This window comes from Rhinoderma darwinii (assembly GCF_050947455.1).
Source record: "Rhinoderma darwinii isolate aRhiDar2 chromosome 5 unlocalized genomic scaffold, aRhiDar2.hap1 SUPER_5_unloc_25, whole genome shotgun sequence".
In the NCBI taxonomy this organism is placed as follows: domain Eukaryota; kingdom Metazoa; phylum Chordata; class Amphibia; order Anura; family Rhinodermatidae; genus Rhinoderma; species Rhinoderma darwinii.
The window spans coordinates 437,406-453,671 of record NW_027461782.1 but is presented as its reverse complement, the minus strand read 5'-3'; the positions used below and the strand labels follow the sequence as shown (position 1 = coordinate 453,671).

Below are 16,266 nucleotides of genomic sequence, written 5' to 3'. Positions count from 1 at the left end.
GTTGAAATAATGGGATTAAAAGGGGAGATCCCATCAGAAAGACAAAAACAATAGCAAACACAAATAGCACTTTTGGAATCTGATTTTAGTCAACACATAAGGGAAGGGTGCACCGGTCCTGGAAATACTGCAATACCAGGTCAATGCGTGGAGTGGACAGAGCAAGCTCTATTTCCATCTCCCTGTTCTAAAAATCCATTTAATATATGGTCCCCAGATAGGGGACGTATCAGATATTAAACTGATAAGAACAGATACTACACTTGATCTTAGCCAAAAGGCCGAGAAGCGATAACCCGAGCGGCCCTTGCCTTGCCCGAGCCTGTCCCATACTGCTGTTCACCCCTTGCAGCGATTGATTCAGCCTACTCCTAGGCAATTCCATGGGGCCCTGCAGGCTCACACACATTTACAGCTACTAAGCGGGAGGTGAATAAAGGCCGGAGAGGAAGCTACACAGGATTTGCTTCTTTTGCTTGCACCACAATGCAGTGCTGAAAGAGGAGGAATCTACATAAAAACGCCTTCCTGGCAACGCCCAAATGCCCTCCTGCCATGCAGATAAACACTGGCAGCGGCAGCAAGTGCATGCCCACAGCCACCCCTTGTTCCTTCACACCTTGTATCAGCTTTAATCCAGTCCAGTCCGGTGCTGCCTGCTGAGCAGCACTGACCAACACTGCCTGGGCCCAGGCTTTTATCTCTGAGGCAGGCCCCATTATGATGTCAGAAAGCTGGCTCTGGAATCCTGAGGGCTCCACTATGACACGTGCAAAGTTCCGTCTGAACTTTATATAAGACGGTGCGGCTCAGTCAGTCACTCAGTGTTGCCTGAGAGGGCAACACTGCAACAGCCGGCCGCCAGGCTGTCTTTTTTTTGCACATTTATTTGCCTCCAGGAGGCCACAAGAGGGAGACAAGGGACTGCAAAATGGAAAATAAGCATCCACCAACTTTACAGACAACTTCTCTTTGCTCCTACAACCTCCATCCTTGCACAGTTTGTTATTCTTCTAGGTAACATAGTAACAAATCCAAATTGCTGCTCTCTTTGTAGGCAAGCAAGGCTTTGTTGCAACTGCAATTCTTACTTCTTCTTGAAATGTAGGGACGACAGTACATTCCATCACATCCATGTAGTGTACACAGGTAGGTCCATTGTGGCGGGCAGGCAGGCAGGCAGGCAGGCAGGCGGGCGGGCGGGCGGGCGGGCGGCTTTAATGGCTGTTTGCTGTTCCCCTACTCCACTCCGCTATTTGACTGTGGTGCTGCATCAATCAGTGGCTGGCTCAGGTGCAGCTCTTTAACCTACCTAGGAGGGAGGGCGGAGAGAAGACAAGGAAGGTGAATGAGCTGTTCCAATGTGAAATGCCGGAAACACAGAAACACAGAAGACACACACACAACAAGAGGTGGCAATGTATTAATTAATTGCATTTAATAAATGAGCTCATTATCACACATGACTGTACAAATGCATTGTCCAACAGGTGTTGAAATAATGGGATTAAAAGGGGAGATCCCATCAGAAAGACAAAAACAATAGCAAACACAAATAGCACTTTTGGAATCTGATTTTAGTCAACACATAAGGGAAGGGTGCACCGGTCCTGGAAATACTGCAATACCAGGTCAATGCGTGGAGTGGACAGAGCAAGCTCTATTTCCATCTCCCTGTTCTAAAAATCCATTTAATATATGGTCCCCAGATAGGGGACGTATCAGATATTAAACTGATAAGAACAGATACTACACTTGATCTTAGCCAAAAGGCCGAGAAGCGATAACCCGAGCGGCCCTTGCCTTGCCCGAGCCTGTCCCATACTGCTGTTCACCCCTTGCAGCGATTGATTCAGCCTACTCCTAGGCAATTCCATGGGGCCCTGCAGGCTCACACACATTTACAGCTACTAAGCGGGAGGTGAATAAAGGCCGGAGAGGAAGCTACACAGGATTTGCTTCTTTTGCTTGCACCACAATGCAGTGCTGAAAGAGGAGGAATCTACATAAAAACGCCTTCCTGGCAACGCCCAAATGCCCTCCTGCCATGCAGATAAACACTGGCAGCGGCAGCAAGTGCATGCCCACAGCCACCCCTTGTTCCTTCACACCTTGTATCAGCTTTAATCCAGTCCAGTCCGGTGCTGCCTGCTGAGCAGCACTGACCAACACTGCCTGGGCCCAGGCTTTTATCTCTGAGGCAGGCCCCATTATGATGTCAGAAAGCTGGCTCTGGAATCCTGAGGGCTCCACTATGACACGTGCAAAGTTCCGTCTGAACTTTATATAAGACGGTGCGGCTCAGTCAGTCACTCAGTGTTGCCTGAGAGGGCAACACTGCAACAGCCGGCCGCCAGGCTGTCTTTTTTTTGCACATTTATTTGCCTCCAGGAGGCCACAAGAGGGAGACAAGGGACTGCAAAATGGAAAATAAGCATCCACCAACTTTACAGACAACTTCTCTTTGCTCCTACAACCTCCATCCTTGCACAGTTTGTTATTCTTCTAGGTAACATAGTAACAAATCCAAATTGCTGCTCTCTTTGTAGGCAAGCAAGGCTTTGTTGCAACTGCAATTCTTACTTCTTCTTGAAATGTAGGGACGACAGTACATTCCATCACATCCATGTAGTGTACACAGGTAGGTCCATTGTGGCGGGCAGGCAGGCAGGCAGGCAGGCAGGCGGGCGGGCGGGCGGGCGGGCGGCTTTAATGGCTGTTTGCTGTTCCCCTACTCCACTCCGCTATTTGACTGTGGTGCTGCATCAATCAGTGGCTGGCTCAGGTGCAGCTCTTTAACCTACCTAGGAGGGAGGGCGGAGAGAAGACAAGGAAGGTGAATGAGCTGTTCCAATGTGAAATGCCGGAAACACAGAAACACAGAAGACACACACACAACAAGAGGTGGCAATGTATTAATTAATTGCATTTAATAAATGAGCTCATTATCACACATGACTGTACAAATGCATTGTCCAACAGGTGTTGAAATAATGGGATTAAAAGGGGAGATCCCATCAGAAAGACAAAAACAATAGCAAACACAAATAGCACTTTTGGAATCTGATTTTAGTCAACACATAAGGGAAGGGTGCACCGGTCCTGGAAATACTGCAATACCAGGTCAATGCGTGGAGTGGACAGAGCAAGCTCTATTTCCATCTCCCTGTTCTAAAAATCCATTTAATATATGGTCCCCAGATAGGGGACGTATCAGATATTAAACTGATAAGAACAGATACTACACTTGATCTTAGCCAAAAGGCCGAGAAGCGATAACCCGAGCGGCCCTTGCCTTGCCCGAGCCTGTCCCATACTGCTGTTCACCCCTTGCAGCGATTGATTCAGCCTACTCCTAGGCAATTCCATGGGGCCCTGCAGGCTCACACACATTTACAGCTACTAAGCGGGAGGTGAATAAAGGCCGGAGAGGAAGCTACACAGGATTTGCTTCTTTTGCTTGCACCACAATGCAGTGCTGAAAGAGGAGGAATCTACATAAAAACGCCTTCCTGGCAACGCCCAAATGCCCTCCTGCCATGCAGATAAACACTGGCAGCGGCAGCAAGTGCATGCCCACAGCCACCCCTTGTTCCTTCACACCTTGTATCAGCTTTAATCCAGTCCAGTCCGGTGCTGCCTGCTGAGCAGCACTGACCAACACTGCCTGGGCCCAGGCTTTTATCTCTGAGGCAGGCCCCATTATGATGTCAGAAAGCTGGCTCTGGAATCCTGAGGGCTCCACTATGACACGTGCAAAGTTCCGTCTGAACTTTATATAAGACGGTGCGGCTCAGTCAGTCACTCAGTGTTGCCTGAGAGGGCAACACTGCAACAGCCGGCCGCCAGGCTGTCTTTTTTTTGCACATTTATTTGCCTCCAGGAGGCCACAAGAGGGAGACAAGGGACTGCAAAATGGAAAATAAGCATCCACCAACTTTACAGACAACTTCTCTTTGCTCCTACAACCTCCATCCTTGCACAGTTTGTTATTCTTCTAGGTAACATAGTAACAAATCCAAATTGCTGCTCTCTTTGTAGGCAAGCAAGGCTTTGTTGCAACTGCAATTCTTACTTCTTCTTGAAATGTAGGGACGACAGTACATTCCATCACATCCATGTAGTGTACACAGGTAGGTCCATTGTGGCGGGCAGGCAGGCAGGCAGGCAGGCAGGCGGGCGGGCGGGCGGGCGGGCGGCTTTAATGGCTGTTTGCTGTTCCCCTACTCCACTCCGCTATTTGACTGTGGTGCTGCATCAATCAGTGGCTGGCTCAGGTGCAGCTCTTTAACCTACCTAGGAGGGAGGGCGGAGAGAAGACAAGGAAGGTGAATGAGCTGTTCCAATGTGAAATGCCGGAAACACAGAAACACAGAAGACACACACACAACAAGAGGTGGCAATGTATTAATTAATTGCATTTAATAAATGAGCTCATTATCACACATGACTGTACAAATGCATTGTCCAACAGGTGTTGAAATAATGGGATTAAAAGGGGAGATCCCATCAGAAAGACAAAAACAATAGCAAACACAAATAGCACTTTTGGAATCTGATTTTAGTCAACACATAAGGGAAGGGTGCACCGGTCCTGGAAATACTGCAATACCAGGTCAATGCGTGGAGTGGACAGAGCAAGCTCTATTTCCATCTCCCTGTTCTAAAAATCCATTTAATATATGGTCCCCAGATAGGGGACGTATCAGATATTAAACTGATAAGAACAGATACTACACTTGATCTTAGCCAAAAGGCCGAGAAGCGATAACCCGAGCGGCCCTTGCCTTGCCCGAGCCTGTCCCATACTGCTGTTCACCCCTTGCAGCGATTGATTCAGCCTACTCCTAGGCAATTCCATGGGGCCCTGCAGGCTCACACACATTTACAGCTACTAAGCGGGAGGTGAATAAAGGCCGGAGAGGAAGCTACACAGGATTTGCTTCTTTTGCTTGCACCACAATGCAGTGCTGAAAGAGGAGGAATCTACATAAAAACGCCTTCCTGGCAACGCCCAAATGCCCTCCTGCCATGCAGATAAACACTGGCAGCGGCAGCAAGTGCATGCCCACAGCCACCCCTTGTTCCTTCACACCTTGTATCAGCTTTAATCCAGTCCAGTCCGGTGCTGCCTGCTGAGCAGCACTGACCAACACTGCCTGGGCCCAGGCTTTTATCTCTGAGGCAGGCCCCATTATGATGTCAGAAAGCTGGCTCTGGAATCCTGAGGGCTCCACTATGACACGTGCAAAGTTCCGTCTGAACTTTATATAAGACGGTGCGGCTCAGTCAGTCACTCAGTGTTGCCTGAGAGGGCAACACTGCAACAGCCGGCCGCCAGGCTGTCTTTTTTTTGCACATTTATTTGCCTCCAGGAGGCCACAAGAGGGAGACAAGGGACTGCAAAATGGAAAATAAGCATCCACCAACTTTACAGACAACTTCTCTTTGCTCCTACAACCTCCATCCTTGCACAGTTTGTTATTCTTCTAGGTAACATAGTAACAAATCCAAATTGCTGCTCTCTTTGTAGGCAAGCAAGGCTTTGTTGCAACTGCAATTCTTACTTCTTCTTGAAATGTAGGGACGACAGTACATTCCATCACATCCATGTAGTGTACACAGGTAGGTCCATTGTGGCGGGCAGGCAGGCAGGCAGGCAGGCAGGCGGGCGGGCGGGCGGGCGGGCGGCTTTAATGGCTGTTTGCTGTTCCCCTACTCCACTCCGCTATTTGACTGTGGTGCTGCATCAATCAGTGGCTGGCTCAGGTGCAGCTCTTTAACCTACCTAGGAGGGAGGGCGGAGAGAAGACAAGGAAGGTGAATGAGCTGTTCCAATGTGAAATGCCGGAAACACAGAAACACAGAAGACACACACACAACAAGAGGTGGCAATGTATTAATTAATTGCATTTAATAAATGAGCTCATTATCACACATGACTGTACAAATGCATTGTCCAACAGGTGTTGAAATAATGGGATTAAAAGGGGAGATCCCATCAGAAAGACAAAAACAATAGCAAACACAAATAGCACTTTTGGAATCTGATTTTAGTCAACACATAAGGGAAGGGTGCACCGGTCCTGGAAATACTGCAATACCAGGTCAATGCGTGGAGTGGACAGAGCAAGCTCTATTTCCATCTCCCTGTTCTAAAAATCCATTTAATATATGGTCCCCAGATAGGGGACGTATCAGATATTAAACTGATAAGAACAGATACTACACTTGATCTTAGCCAAAAGGCCGAGAAGCGATAACCCGAGCGGCCCTTGCCTTGCCCGAGCCTGTCCCATACTGCTGTTCACCCCTTGCAGCGATTGATTCAGCCTACTCCTAGGCAATTCCATGGGGCCCTGCAGGCTCACACACATTTACAGCTACTAAGCGGGAGGTGAATAAAGGCCGGAGAGGAAGCTACACAGGATTTGCTTCTTTTGCTTGCACCACAATGCAGTGCTGAAAGAGGAGGAATCTACATAAAAACGCCTTCCTGGCAACGCCCAAATGCCCTCCTGCCATGCAGATAAACACTGGCAGCGGCAGCAAGTGCATGCCCACAGCCACCCCTTGTTCCTTCACACCTTGTATCAGCTTTAATCCAGTCCAGTCCGGTGCTGCCTGCTGAGCAGCACTGACCAACACTGCCTGGGCCCAGGCTTTTATCTCTGAGGCAGGCCCCATTATGATGTCAGAAAGCTGGCTCTGGAATCCTGAGGGCTCCACTATGACACGTGCAAAGTTCCGTCTGAACTTTATATAAGACGGTGCGGCTCAGTCAGTCACTCAGTGTTGCCTGAGAGGGCAACACTGCAACAGCCGGCCGCCAGGCTGTCTTTTTTTTGCACATTTATTTGCCTCCAGGAGGCCACAAGAGGGAGACAAGGGACTGCAAAATGGAAAATAAGCATCCACCAACTTTACAGACAACTTCTCTTTGCTCCTACAACCTCCATCCTTGCACAGTTTGTTATTCTTCTAGGTAACATAGTAACAAATCCAAATTGCTGCTCTCTTTGTAGGCAAGCAAGGCTTTGTTGCAACTGCAATTCTTACTTCTTCTTGAAATGTAGGGACGACAGTACATTCCATCACATCCATGTAGTGTACACAGGTAGGTCCATTGTGGCGGGCAGGCAGGCAGGCAGGCAGGCAGGCGGGCGGGCGGGCGGCTTTAATGGCTGTTTGCTGTTCCCCTACTCCACTCCGCTATTTGACTGTGGTGCTGCATCAATCAGTGGCTGGCTCAGGTGCAGCTCTTTAACCTACCTAGGAGGGAGGGCGGAGAGAAGACAAGGAAGGTGAATGAGCTGTTCCAATGTGAAATGCCGGAAACACAGAAACACAGAAGACACACACACAACAAGAGGTGGCAATGTATTAATTAATTGCATTTAATAAATGAGCTCATTATCACACATGACTGTACAAATGCATTGTCCAACAGGTGTTGAAATAATGGGATTAAAAGGGGAGATCCCATCAGAAAGACAAAAACAATAGCAAACACAAATAGCACTTTTGGAATCTGATTTTAGTCAACACATAAGGGAAGGGTGCACCGGTCCTGGAAATACTGCAATACCAGGTCAATGCGTGGAGTGGACAGAGCAAGCTCTATTTCCATCTCCCTGTTCTAAAAATCCATTTAATATATGGTCCCCAGATAGGGGACGTATCAGATATTAAACTGATAAGAACAGATTTTTTTTTTAATTTTTATTGAAAATAAAGTCAGATTACATTTCATACATTTGTCATGAAAAGTACAAAAACAAAATATTCAAAGATACATCCATCATTTCAAAAGAGAAATATCCAAAATTACAAACACAAATACATTGTATCCTCCCAAAACAAAACAAAAAAACCATTCTTATAAGAAAAGAAAAAAAACACATTAAATTCAATTAATAAGCCATGACCGCCATTTTTTGTATTTCCAGACTCCTTCGGCATCACTGCCAAGTCTTTTTCGGTCACATAACACATACAGAAATAAACGTCCACGGATCATGCCCAAACACTCATACACTTCAACGTCTTTTTGTTTAAAAACTAAGATATTCCTGACATCCCATAACACTTCTTTTACGCAATTTACAATCAACCACAACAACCTAGCTTTCTCTCTATTCACCCCACACAACCCAAACATCATCATATTAAACGTCAATAATTCAACCCCAGTTATACCTTTAATCAATTTACCCATCCCTTTCCATACATTCTTAGCATACTCACACTCCCACAGTAAATGAACATAATTCTCACACCTACCACATCCTGCCCTGGGGCAGTTCTCACTGTTTACCAACCTTCTTCTCCGTTGAAACTCGCGCGTAGGTAAACACCTATGCACAGTCATCCAAGCAAGATCCTTTTGCCTGTTTACTAACTCTTTACTTTGCACATTCTTCCACACTGCTTTACTCTCATTCTCAGTCAAACCAGCCACACATTCAACCATCTCTCTTGACTCCAAAACTTTCATCACTTTCTTGCTCTCACACCAATCATTCACTGTCACATTCTCTAAGTGGTTCCTCCTAATGCACCTATCAATCCTCATATAAAACCATGGAGTACCAAAACTTGTTGGCTCCCTCAAATCCCTTACCATTAATTTATATCTCAGTAACACCCCTCCAGCCAAATACTTCACCATACAACCATACACACTTTCCTTCTTACTGATCGACATACAAAAACTTACATACTTCACCGCCAGAAAACATTCAATATTCATCAGACCTTTTCCACCATTCACTCTTCTCTTCACCACTTTCTCTCGCTTCAATTTCTCCATCTTTGAGTTCCAAAGGAACAAAAAAATTACTCGGATGATTCTCGCCAGACATCTGTCAGGCGGAGGAAAAACATAATTAATATACAACAGAATTGGAATAATCACAGATTTAATCACCAAAACTCTCCCATCAATCGATAAAGTCCTTAAAGACCAAAAATTTGTTTTATTTTTCACCCGTTCTAAAACTCTCCCCCAACTCTCTTTCCCATACAAATCATTGTCAAAAATCACCCCCAGAACTTCCACCCCACCTTGTCTCACTGGCCATCCACACAAGTCATTTTCCTTCCATTCATCAAAAAACTTACAACCACTTTTATCCACATTCAACTTAAACCCACTCATCATACAAAAACATTCAATCAGCAACTTAGCCCGCTTAACAGCAGCCATACATTTACACACAACCGTGACATCATCCATATAACCAATCACACGCACATCTCTCCCCTTACTGCCAGGGATTTCTACACCCCGCATTACCTTGTCCCGCCTAAACATACCCAACAACGGTTCAATCACACAAACAAATAAAATTGGTGACAATGGACACCCTTGACGAACTCCTGACATAATCCTCACTTTCTCGCTCAGAAAACCATTCACCTGGATTCTACTCCCTATATCTCTGTATAAACACTGAATCCATCCAACCATTCTCTCAGGTACACCCATTTTCCTCAAAATCTTGAACATAAAATCATGCACAACTCTATCATACGCCTTCTCAAAATCAACCGTAATCACAGCCACACCTTGTTTCCTATCCTTACAGTCCCACAACACATCTCTCAAACCCAGCAAACATTCAGAAATCCTCCTGTCAGGCACTGCACACATTTGTTCTTCACCAACCATACAGTCAATCACACTTCTCAATCTATTAGCAATAATCTTAGATATAATCTTGTAATCGCAATTTAAGAGCGCTATCGGCCTCCAATTTTTTAAACTCTTTTTCTCCCCCTTCTTAAACAAAAGAACCGTCACACTTTCACTCATACTTTTTGACAACCTACCTCTCTCCAAAACTTCCTTACAAACTTCCCATACATAATCACCAATCATATCCCAAAATACACAATAAAATTCTACAGGCAAACCATCACTCCCTGCTACTTTCCCCTTCTTCATACCATTCATTGCATCCTCTACTTCACTCTTCCTTATGTCCTCGCTCAAAAAACTCCGATCAATCTCATCCAACTGTTTATCCACATACCCCAAACATTCACGCTCTAATGAACAATCACGCTTCTTCTCAGTAAACAAATCCGTATAAAACTTCCATACTTCATCCAGAATCTCATTTTTACCAAACACTTCTACACCATCCTCTCTCAACACACTCACCATTCCAGTTTTTTTATTAAAAGCTTTTTTAAAGAAAAACTTTGTGCATTTCTCATCTTTTTCCCTTACTTCCACTCTAGCTTGTGCAATAATTTTCTTACCTTTTTCCTCCAAACATCTTTTAACATAATCACGCGCTTCTTCAATCTCACCTTCAACATTCATACCCACCCGTCTAAGTTCATACAAATACTCCAATCTTTTTTGCCATCTCTCATACTCCTCCATTTCTTTCCTTCCTCTTTCACACCCTTTTTTTACAAAAAACCTTTTTGTTTCCCTTTTAACCCACTCCCACCAGTCAATCACACTAAAAAACTCCCCTTTCTTTGATTGCCACATCCCAAACAATCTCCTATATTGCTCCCGAACACATTCATCCTCCAACAATGTCACATTTAATTTCCATACACCCCTACCAAATTCATACGTACTGTTACTTTTAACCACACATTCGATCCACGCATGATCCGTGAACGGCATCCTCCTCCTTTTAAAGTCCATAACAGTTAATGACCTAGAACAAAAAATAAAATCAATTCGTGACGATATATTTCCAGTATTACTAAAATACGTATAACCAAAAGAACCATCATTTTTTTCACGAAAACAATCCTTAAGTTCAAATAAACTCACAATTTCATTTAATTGTTTCCCAGTACTATCCACCCCACTATCACCTCCCCCTCCAACATTACTCCTATCCCCTGCATTCACTGTACAATTAAAGTCTCCCAGAAGGAAACAATTTTCCCTCCCCCCCAAGAAAAAATATAATTTCTCAAACATCTCTGCTCTTTCTCTCCGTCCAGTCGGAGCATAGACATTAATAACTTTATAAGAGGCACCTCTATACTCAAAATTAACTAATAAAACCCTCCCCTGAACTATGTGAATTACCTTCTTCACAACAAAATCATTACTTTTAAATAATATTCCCACCCCCCCGTTTCTTTCCTGGGATCCTGACCAAATTGCAGGACCCAAGGCCCAGGTAGCATTTATAGGTTCCTCCAGCAAACAACACTCCTGCAAACATAAAACATCAAAATGATAATTCGACAGAAAATCAAAAGTTGCAGCTCTTCTTGTTGCAGTCCTGATACTCCGGACATTTAAGGAACCTATAACAAAATGCATTATTTATAAATGAAAGTCAAAACAATTCAAACACAGGGCCTCACGACTTCTTTAAAGCACCCCTTCCTCTATGTTTCGTCGGAGTCCCATCCGCAGCAGTACGAGCCACATTCTCCTTCTTATTCCCCACTACACCTCTTGTGAAGTGAATGGTTTTCGCCAACTTGGTAACAGTACCGCTCTCAAGGTAGCCAGCCCCAAAAGAAGAGGTAGAAGAGTCAGAGTCCACCGCAGCCGATGAATCTCCCCCTCCCCCACCAGGACTGGAAAATTCCTCAATGCGCTCACTCAATGGCGTTGAAACTAAGCTCTCTGGTTCCTTGCGCTTCAGAGAGGATTTATCAACCTGCATCTCCCCCGGATCTCCAGAGGACTCAGATGGAGCTTGAGCCTCCTCCCCTTCAGCGACCAACAGGTCCGGAACTGCAACAGCTTCCGTCATCACCGCAACAGGAACATCCTCCACAACAGCCGCCTCATGAACCTCCGGCTCCACCACAGGTGGCGCTGTTGGACCGGAGGCAGCAATCTCACCTCTCACGACCCCGGCATAGGACCTCTGTACCTCTCCATACACCTTAGGGCACCGCCTGGCCAGGTGTTCCACAGATCCGCAGAAGTGACACTTACGTGCCTCCTCGCAATTGGCAGTCTCATGTCCAGGCTTGTAACAGTTTCTGCATACCTGTCCAGTGGTACAATTCTCCCGGGTGTGGCCAAAGGCGTAGCACACCCTACAAAAATCCGGCTGGCCAGGGTAGTGAAGGAAACCTCTGTTGTTCCCAATAGCAAAATTCTGGGGAGGGTGGCACAGACCATCATGCCCATTTGGGTCTGGACGCAGCTCCACCCAAACCCTCCTCATACCATTAAAAGTCCCAAGAATGTTCTTCCTTTTCTCCACACCAGAGACATAGGCACAATAACGACCCAAAAATGCCTGGATCTCCTCATCCTCAACAAAAGGATTGTACATGTGGATTACCACCGGGATCCTCTTTTTCTTGGTCTCACAAGGGACAAAATCAATTCCCTGCAGCTCTGGATGGGAAAGGTTCTCCTGACTCCGGAGGTAGCAGGTCCTCATTTCACTCACGGTGGAAAAACTTGCATCAAAGAATCCTTGCTGGGGAAAGGACTGAAGACAGAAGATCGATTCGTGTGCCATTCCCAGAATTCCTTCCAACACCTTCTGTTGCACATGCAAAATTCCATACGACGTCCTCTTCTCCTCTGCGATAAACAGCCGAACTGTATTGGGTGCATTAGGCGGTCCAGCCATAATCCTCCTTGTCCTCGTCCTCCGATCGCCTTCCCTGTCTCCTGGATCACCCCCTAAAGCAGCAGGTGGCTTAAGCTGGCGGACCAGCGATGCCACAAGGCCAAGGGCGAACACTCAGACGGACCTCCCAGCTAAACCACTTGAGCTTAGCCAAAAGGCCGAGAAGCGATAACCCGAGCGGCCCTTGCCTTGCCCGAGCCTGTCCCATACTGCTGTTCACCCCTTGCAGCGATTGATTCAGCCTACTCCTAGGCAATTCCATGGGGCCCTGCAGGCTCACACACATTTACAGCTACTAAGCGGGAGGTGAATAAAGGCCGGAGAGGAAGCTACACAGGATTTGCTTCTTTTGCTTGCACCACAATGCAGTGCTGAAAGAGGAGGAATCTACATAAAAACGCCTTCCTGGCAACGCCCAAATGCCCTCCTGCCATGCAGATAAACACTGGCAGCGGCAGCAAGTGCATGCCCACAGCCACCCCTTGTTCCTTCACACCTTGTATCAGCTTTAATCCAGTCCAGTCCGGTGCTGCCTGCTGAGCAGCACTGACCAACACTGCCTGGGCCCAGGCTTTTATCTCTGAGGCAGGCCCCATTATGATGTCAGAAAGCTGGCTCTGGAATCCTGAGGGCTCCACTATGACACGTGCAAAGTTCCGTCTGAACTTTATATAAGACGGTGCGGCTCAGTCAGTCACTCAGTGTTGCCTGAGAGGGCAACACTGCAACAGCCGGCCGCCAGGCTGTCTTTTTTTTGCACATTTATTTGCCTCCAGGAGGCCACAAGAGGGAGACAAGGGACTGCAAAATGGAAAATAAGCATCCACCAACTTTACAGACAACTTCTCTTTGCTCCTACAACCTCCATCCTTGCACAGTTTGTTATTCTTCTAGGTAACATAGTAACAAATCCAAATTGCTGCTCTCTTTGTAGGCAAGCAAGGCTTTGTTGCAACTGCAATTCTTACTTCTTCTTGAAATGTAGGGACGACAGTACATTCCATCACATCCATGTAGTGTACACAGGTAGGTCCATTGTGGCGGGCAGGCAGGCAGGCAGGCAGGCAGGCGGGCGGGCGGGCGGGCGGGCGGCTTTAATGGCTGTTTGCTGTTCCCCTACTCCACTCCGCTATTTGACTGTGGTGCTGCATCAATCAGTGGCTGGCTCAGGTGCAGCTCTTTAACCTACCTAGGAGGGAGGGCGGAGAGAAGACAAGGAAGGTGAATGAGCTGTTCCAATGTGAAATGCCGGAAACACAGAAACACAGAAGACACACACACAACAAGAGGTGGCAATGTATTAATTAATTGCATTTAATAAATGAGCTCATTATCACACATGACTGTACAAATGCATTGTCCAACAGGTGTTGAAATAATGGGATTAAAAGGGGAGATCCCATCAGAAAGACAAAAACAATAGCAAACACAAATAGCACTTTTGGAATCTGATTTTAGTCAACACATAAGGGAAGGGTGCACCGGTCCTGGAAATACTGCAATACCAGGTCAATGCGTGGAGTGGACAGAGCAAGCTCTATTTCCATCTCCCTGTTCTAAAAATCCATTTAATATATGGTCCCCAGATAGGGGACGTATCAGATATTAAACTGATAAGAACAGATTTTTTTTTTTTTTTTTTTTTTTTTTTTTTATTAAACCATTCAGGTTTTTTTGAATAAAACCGAGAACTGTAGTTGTTCAAACCACCTCTCTATTTTTCAAAAAATCTCATCACTCTGGTTCATTATTTTATTTTTCCATCAAATACAAGATAAGTCAAACAAAATTCCTCAAACTAAATACCTCCATTTTAACATTCGCCATATCCCTTCCGCATCCATACCTTTTTCTAGATCCCATTTATAATAAAAATACAATTTAGCCAATACCATACTAACCACATCCTCCATCTCAAATACTTCTCTTTTATACACATTCAAATTCCTCGTATTCCACAATACCTCTTTCACACAAGTCAAAAAAATCCACAACACTCTATCCTTTTCACTACCCAAACTACACAAACCAAACAAGACAATTTCATACGTCAAACTCTTCAAACCAGTCAATTCTTCGCACAACCCACTCAACTTTTTCCAAACATCCTTTGCATGCTTACACGACCAAAACACATGACTCACATCCTCATCATCCCCACAACCTTCTCTCGGACACCTTTCAGATGCAACCAAACCTCTTCTTTTCTGCACACTCCTTACAGGCAACACTCCATGTACCGACATCCATAACAAATCTTTCTGCTTATTTGACACATCATACGTAACAATCTTCTTCCACACAGACTTAGACTCCATCGAATTCAAACCATTTACAGAACACATCACATTATTCATACACATACTTCTCACAACATTCTTTTCGCTCAAAAATCTCTCCATTCTTACATCCTCTAGCTGGAACTTTTTAATAAATTTTTCAACATACAAATACCACCCTGTGCACTGAAAAGCAATTGGTTTACATAAATTACGTTTTTCCCACCTTAGACGCTGAATCACCGTTCCAGCTAGATACTTCGACATTCTGGAAGCCTTGGATTCTTTAAATAAAAGCTCTACAAAAAACCGTACACAATTAATTCCAATGAAGATCTCCAAATTTGGGAAATCAAGGCCTCCATTTCGTCTGCTTTTCATTAGAATTTCTCTCTTTGCCTTCTCAATCCCGCTCCCCCATAAAAAAAGGAACAAAACTCTATTCACTTTTTTTAACATATCAACAGCAGGAGGAAAAACCAGAGCAACATATAAAATCATAGGTAGAATAATACTTTTGACAATTAAAACCTTCCCCGAAAAAGAAAGATCCCTCATTCTCCACATTTCCAACTTTCTCACAATCCTACCACCTAACTCATCCCAACTTTCTCTCCCTTTCAACTCATCATCAAACACAATACCCAAAATTTTCACACCATCCACCTGTTCCATATCAGAATCACTCACTCGCTCATTACTGAAAAAAAATTTAAATTTGCTCTTACCCCAATTTATTTTAAAAGCAGACGCAATACAAAACATGTTTACAATCAACTTCACTCTGGACATATCATACACAGAATCACACAATACACAAATATCATCCATATATCCCAAAGCTTTCACACGTTTTCCATCACACCCGGGCACCACCAAACCTTTCACAACCTTATCATTTCTAATCATTTGCAACAATGGTTCAATCGCACAAATAAATAGGATGGGAGACAACGGACAACCCTGTCGCACACCAGACATAATACTAAATGATTCGGAAAAAAACCCATTCACCTGCACACAACTCTTTGCATTCGCGTATAAATTCTTCAACAAACTCACAAACTGAACCGGAAAACCCATTCTCTCTAACACTTTAAACAAAAACACATGCGCCACACGATCAAACGCTTTCTCAAAATCTAACGCACACACAATCACCTTCTTATTCCGACCCTTACAATCCTCAAGCATATCCCGCACCAACGCCATATTCTCATGCAATTTCCTTTTTGGTACCGCACATACCTGATCCTCATCAATCACACACCCAATCACATTTCTCATACGATTCGCAATCAGCTTGGCAAAAATTTTATAATCCGTATTCAGCAAAGTAATTGGTCGCCAGTTTTCTAAACGCCTCTTATCTCCTTTTTTATGCAACAGAACTACCA

The 16,266-nt window shown here is 45.0% G+C and overlaps 6 non-coding genes and 1 pseudogene across 6 annotated transcripts; all 7 read right to left on the bottom strand.

The window, feature by feature from the left end:
* Positions 1–102: 102 nt before the first annotated feature.
* Positions 103–293, bottom strand: LOC142688238 (U2 spliceosomal RNA). Its single transcript, XR_012857385.1, has one exon. It is a non-coding gene; the product is annotated as a U2 spliceosomal RNA (small nuclear RNA).
* Positions 294–1,594: 1,301 nt separating this feature from the next.
* LOC142688237 (U2 spliceosomal RNA) lies at positions 1,595–1,785 on the bottom strand. The gene has a single exon (XR_012857384.1). It is a non-coding gene; the product is annotated as a U2 spliceosomal RNA (small nuclear RNA).
* Positions 1,786–3,086: 1,301 nt separating this feature from the next.
* LOC142688236 (U2 spliceosomal RNA) lies at positions 3,087–3,277 on the bottom strand. Its single transcript, XR_012857383.1, has one exon. It is a non-coding gene; the product is annotated as a U2 spliceosomal RNA (small nuclear RNA).
* Positions 3,278–4,578: 1,301 nt separating this feature from the next.
* LOC142688235 (U2 spliceosomal RNA) lies at positions 4,579–4,769 on the bottom strand. Its single transcript, XR_012857382.1, has one exon. It is a non-coding gene; the product is annotated as a U2 spliceosomal RNA (small nuclear RNA).
* Positions 4,770–6,070: 1,301 nt separating this feature from the next.
* LOC142688233 (U2 spliceosomal RNA) lies at positions 6,071–6,261 on the bottom strand. Its single transcript, XR_012857380.1, has one exon. It is a non-coding gene; the product is annotated as a U2 spliceosomal RNA (small nuclear RNA).
* A 1,293-nt stretch (positions 6,262–7,554) lies between these two features.
* On the bottom strand, positions 7,555–7,743 carry LOC142688343 (U2 spliceosomal RNA). Its single transcript, XR_012857479.1, has one exon. It is a non-coding gene; the product is annotated as a U2 spliceosomal RNA (small nuclear RNA).
* Positions 7,744–14,061: 6,318 nt separating this feature from the next.
* LOC142688379 (U2 spliceosomal RNA) lies at positions 14,062–14,279 on the bottom strand (annotated as a pseudogene).
* Positions 14,280–16,266: the final 1,987 nt, after the last annotated feature.